This window comes from Oryctolagus cuniculus, chromosome 1, assembly GCF_051225735.1.
Source record: "Oryctolagus cuniculus isolate XC-2025 breed Fujian yellow rabbit chromosome 1, ASM5122573v1, whole genome shotgun sequence".
Classification (NCBI taxonomy): Eukaryota; Metazoa; Chordata; class Mammalia; order Lagomorpha; family Leporidae; genus Oryctolagus; species Oryctolagus cuniculus.
Window position 1 is genome coordinate 14,254,861 of NC_142867.1, and position 5,708 is coordinate 14,260,568.

At 48.2% G+C, this 5,708-nt stretch overlaps 1 pseudogene; it reads left to right on the forward strand.

Annotated features, from left to right (window-relative positions):
* Positions 1–3,864: 3,864 nt before the first annotated feature.
* Positions 3,865–4,779, forward strand: LOC100337788 (olfactory receptor 5P55-like; annotated as a pseudogene).
* Positions 4,780–5,708: the final 929 nt, after the last annotated feature.

Sequence of the window (5,708 nt, forward strand, 5' to 3'; positions counted from 1 at the left end):
CGTTCCAGTTCCCAATTCCAGCTTCCTGCTAATGCAGACCCTGAGAGCCAATAGTGATAACTCAGTTGAGTTTCTGCTGCCTTTATGGGAGACCTGGGTTGAGTTCCTGGCTTTTGGCTTTGGCCTGGCTCATCCCCAGCTGTTTCAAGCATTTGGTGAGTAAGCAAGCAGATGGAAACTAGCTCACTCTCACTCCCCCCTCCTCCCCTCTACCTTCTCTCTCTCTCTCTCTCTCTCTCCCTCTCTCTCTCCCTCTGCCTCTCAAATAAATGTTTCTTTCTAATTTTTAAATGAAATTCACTATATCCTTTCTCAAACCTGTTATCTGTTAGAGAAAATAGCATCACTATTCACTTGGTTACCCAAACCAGGAACCTAAAGGTCATCCCTGACTCTGTTTTAGCCATACATTCAATTAATGATAACACCACCCTACCTATCACCACCATGATCAGTTACTGGTATATTTCCCTGCCTCCTCTCTGGACTCCCTTGAATTCATCTTTACAGCTTGGTCTTACCATGTCACCTCCCTGCTTAACGCCCTTCAAAAACTCTCCACTTGTAAAACTCTGCTCTCAAAGTCAGTCCTCCTAGAAGCTGGACCAACTTTTCTCTTGGTTACCAATGACCAGGACTGGTTAATAAATGCTTATTTTTGAAAAGGAAGGAAGAAATTGTGCCTGGACTCCTTCGGTGGTCTGAAAATCCCAGTGTCTTCTCCCATTCACTGAAGTTCTTTGTATTAGATGGAAAATTATCTATGAGAACAGTTGCGACTACACACGACTGAATCGCTGTACTTTACACAGAAGTATAAAGGAATACAAGTTAGAGCCCAAATTGGTGAGTCCCCTCCTTGGCCCCAGGAAGGAGCAGAGCTTTCAGTTCGGAGAACTGGCCCCCATCCATGGCTTTGTGATACTTGCATATCCCTGAGCACAGGAGATCTTCAGAAATCCTCAAGAACTCTTCCACCTTGAGCTGGCTGGCCCCTGCCTTCACAAGCCTCCTCTTTCTGGCTTTGACCAGCTTCCTCTCTTCTGCAGTGTCAGTTCGCATCAACATCCAGCCCACACGCCTCCTTCTCGCCACGGCAGGTCCTCACCAAAGTTTCCGCAGGGCGAAGTGAGGAAGCTGCTCTGCTCTTTCAAGCAGGGATTGTCACTGTAGACCCAGAGTCTTCTAAGTCTCCATCACACCCCAGTGCTACAATCCACCCAGTCCTATCAATTTGCTAGGGGTCTGTGAGCCTAGACCATGGAGTCATTCAAGAAACCAGAACCACTCCTGCCAGCTTGCATCTTGTTTTCTCTCTGAAGAGGTCCTTAAGGACAACAATAAATAGCAGCCCTGTTCCCCATGCAAATTTTGAGCCAGTTAAGAGTTAAGACATAGAAGGAAAGCAGACTGGAGCAAAATATCACCTGCATCACTGATAAAACTTGTGCTACAGAACATGATTCATGCCTGTGGGTGAGTGATCTTCTTAAAACTGAACCCCAGAATTAGACAGACTTATGACCCAGTTTTAAGCTCTACATTACAGAGGAGTGGAACAGAGCAGGAGCTGTGCTTCCAACAAGAGGGCAGAGCAGGGTTATACAAACCCAATCCCTTTATCCCAAACTCTGATCACATAAGACATTCGGAGGCAGAGGGTCTGGATGGTGCCCAATGGATATCTCTCCATAGGGAGGGAAACATCATGATGCTGTCCATGGCTGGAACGGCACCCATTGTTTATGCTAAAAGAGGCCAGAGGTAGCCAGTAACACGCTGACAGTGCAAAGCCCCGTTATCAGCTCTGACTAGCGGCTCCCATTTTTAGCTACCCAGGGACGCACTGAAACAGGCTCTGCCTTGCTTCTTCTTCCTTCCCAGCCTCACTGAGACCACACAGAATTCTAAACACTAAACTACCAGCGTGCCACAGGCACCAGTCAGTCAGAGCAGACGCCCACGCGATCAGAAAGGAAGCTGGACCAATCAGAACAGTCACGCCATCCATCGGCACAAACTCTGACCAGTATACAAAAGCCTACCCTCTCTAGAGCCACCTCGGTTATTTTTGAAAACCTAGATGATGAGGCTCCCAAGAGGCAAATTCCCCAGAGAAGTTTCAAGGGCCCGAAAGCCCTCTGGGGGATGTAAGAGAGAAAAACACGTGGACAGTGACCTTTCTGGCTAGAGATTGCATCTCCGATTCTGCCTTAGGAACTGTGTCACTCACTGGACCCCAAAGCCATGTGCCCAGCATCTTTTACTGCCTTAAACTTTGGATTCATGGTTTTGTCAAGCTGGTTTTGTATTTCCTGTAGCTGCCTGTTTGTAGTAGTGAATACTTTATTTCATTTTCTCCCCGTTGTTTGTGAGCTCTGCCAACAGAGATCAAGACAGCCCCATCTTCCGACAGCTGCTCAGGAGGCCTCCACCAAGCAGGCAGCCTCAAAAGGCAAGACCGTCCCGGCTTGGAGCATCCATTTCCTGTGGCTGCTGTCGGACGTGCCATGAGCCACAGCTTAAAACGAGAGAAATTTATTCTCTCACAGTCCGGAAGGCCAGATGTCTGGAATCAAGGGGTCACAAGGACCCTTTTCCCTCCAAAGCCCCTTCCTGCTTACAGAAGCCCCAGACATTCCTTAGTTCTGACAGCCTAACCCCACCCTCTGCCTCAGTCTCCAGTTGAAGATGTTCCTTCTGGGCCTGCGTTTCCATACGGCGTTCTCCTCCCCGTACCTCTGTCTCCTTTTCTTGTAAGGACAACAATGATGTTGGAGTGGCGCCCACCCTAATAGAGTCTGACCTAACATCTTAACATGATTGCATCTGCAAAGACTATTTCCAAATAAGGTCACAACCACAGGTAGCAGGCGTCAGGAATGCAACGTATCATTTTGGGAGATACAATTCAACAATTCAAGACAGAGAGATTACTGTTCTGCTGAGTCACCTTACATTCCTATGGCATGAGGCGTTTGATTTCCTGTGTCCCTGGCCTCAGGGACTGGCACTGTTGAAATCTTTGCTTCCAAATACAGGCCAAATTGATCCTTTCATTTATTCCCTGTCTGAACCAATACTCTAGGCCTCCAGTCTCACTTGTAATGCTGGTTCCCCATAGAACAAGAAATCCAGGGACAGAAAATGTTTGTAACTGTACAATGAGTATATAGTTACCAGAATGGACTGGGTTCTAATCCCATTTTCCTTAGGTACTGGCTCTGTGACCTTGGGCTAGTTGATTATCTCCCTAATTATAAGCAGACATAATGTTCAAATCAGCATGAATGCATGAAGCGAAAACAGCCATTTAGGAAATGAGTTAACACATGCACCACAGTAGGCATTCAGTTTGTGTTAATCTCCCTACCCCACTTCCCATGACATCACCCATTCTAAGGACATTAAAAAAGCTTCAGGGGACCAGGTGCAGCGGGTTAAGCTGACAAATGCAGTGCCAGCATCCCATATGGGTGCCAGTTCAAGTCCTGGGTGCTGCACTTGCAATCCAGCTCCCTGCTAATGTGCCTGGGAAAGTAGCAGAGGATGGCCCAAGTCCTTGGGCCCCTGTACTCATGTGGGAGACCTGGAAGAATCTCCTGGCTCCTGGCTCCTGGCTCCTGGCTTCAACCTGGCTCAAGCCCGGCTGTTGTGGCCATTTGGGGAGTGGGCCAGCAGATGGAAGACATCTCTCTCCCTCTCTCCTCTCTTTCTCTCTGTCTCTCTCTGTGTCTCAACTCTGCCTTTCAAACAAATAAATAAATCTTTAAAAAAAAAAAAGCTTCAGACACTGACCATGATTCTGCCTCTGAAGTATAAGCACTTCTCCCTTGGTCTCTCTGCAATGGCAAGTGTACCTCCATGGAGAACTACACCCAAGCCAGGTGGTTCCTTCTACTGGGGGCTCACAGAGCAGGAAAGGCTCAAGGGCATCCTCTTTCACTCTTCCTGCTCATCTACTCAGTCACCCTCCTGGGCAACGTGGGCGTGATCACCGTGATCCATGCAGACCCACAGCTCCACACGCCTGTGCACTTTGTCCTGAGCGTCCTCTCCTTCCTAGATTCCTCCTTCTCCACAGTGGACACCCCCTTGCTACTGGGGAGCTTTCTTGCCTCAGGCCAGGCCTTCTCCTTTGCAGGCTGTGTGGTGCAAATGCCCTCATGACTCTGCATGGGTCTACAGAGTGTCTGCTCTTGGCCACCATGGCCTATGACCAGTTCTCTGCCATCTGTCACCCTCTCCTCTACCGCACCGTTAGGTCACAATGTCTGTGTGTCCTGCTGGCGGCAGCCACTTATATTGCTTCTGTTGCCAATTCAGCTTTGCTGACTGTGTGCCTCCTGTGGCCCCAACATCATCAGCCACTATTTCTGTGACATTCCCTCTGTGCTTCACCTTGCCTGTGCAGACACTACTGAGGCTGAGACCATCATCTTCTCATCGTCTGCCTTGCTGATTCTCTTTACCATCACCATCAACCCGGTCTCCTACGCCTGCATCCTGGCAAGCATCTATAGGATGCATTCCCTAGTGGCCCAGAGCAAAGTGCTCTCCACCTGTGCCTCCCACTTCACCATCACCTGCCTCTGCTATGACACTGTCACCTACATGTATGCTCAGCCAAGCTCTCTCAGTTGCATGGAACAAAATAAGGTGGTGTCTGTCTTCTACACCATCATCATCCCCATGCTGAACCCTCCGATCTATAGCTTGAGGAATGAAGATGGGAAAGCTGCTTTTAAAAGGAGATGCTTTGACAAGCTGCATTCCTAACCAAGTGCAAAAGCATCCTATCCCAAGCCACAATGCAGTAACCACAATATAAAGTGTGGGTGATATTAACACTTAGATAGAGCAAAATATGTCAGCACTATTTTACACACTCTACAAGGTTCAACTCCTTGAATCTTCATCACAACTGTATAAAATGAGTACTGCTGGAATCCCTTAGGAATCTGAAGCAGAGAGGCTGAGTAAATTAACCAAAGTCATACAGTTGATAAGACATGTTTGAATCCAGTCTGGAGTAGAGACATATTCTCAATGAATGGACTGTACTGCCTCTTTCTGATGACTATCTCACAAGCGGACAGTGTCACTTTTCTCCCTAAGTTTCATATATCACAAGGAGGCACTGGATCATGGAATTGGAAGGTGATGTGGGAGGAACTATGGGGCGTAGAGCAAGGGCACCTTGGCTCACACTGCCTCTGAGTCCCGCTCTTGGCATCCATGTGACATTGGGGCAGGTCCTCTCCCCCGACCATCCACTTTCCCAAGTGGAAACCAGGCAGGAACACCTATCTCAACTAGTCATTGCTAGTTTTCCACGAGGGGTAAAAGGGGCTCACACAGGGTCTGCTCAAACAATTGTTCAGAAATCACTGGTTTCCTTTCTTCCCTAGGGAAACCATTTCATACTATCAATTATTCTTGTGCATCAATGTTTTTAAAGGCTGAGACCATATCATGTAGTTACCATAACGGAATTCCATTGAATCAAAATTCTACCAGAGTTTGGTGTTGTGGCACAGGGGGTTAAATCACCACTTGGGAATGCCTGCAGCCTACATCCCACACTGGAGTACCTGGGATCAAGTCCCGCCTCCCCTACTCATCCAGCTTTCTGCTGATGTGGTCCCTAGGAGGAAGCAGGTGAAATGGCTCAAGTGCTTGGATCCCTGCCACCCACATGGGAGACC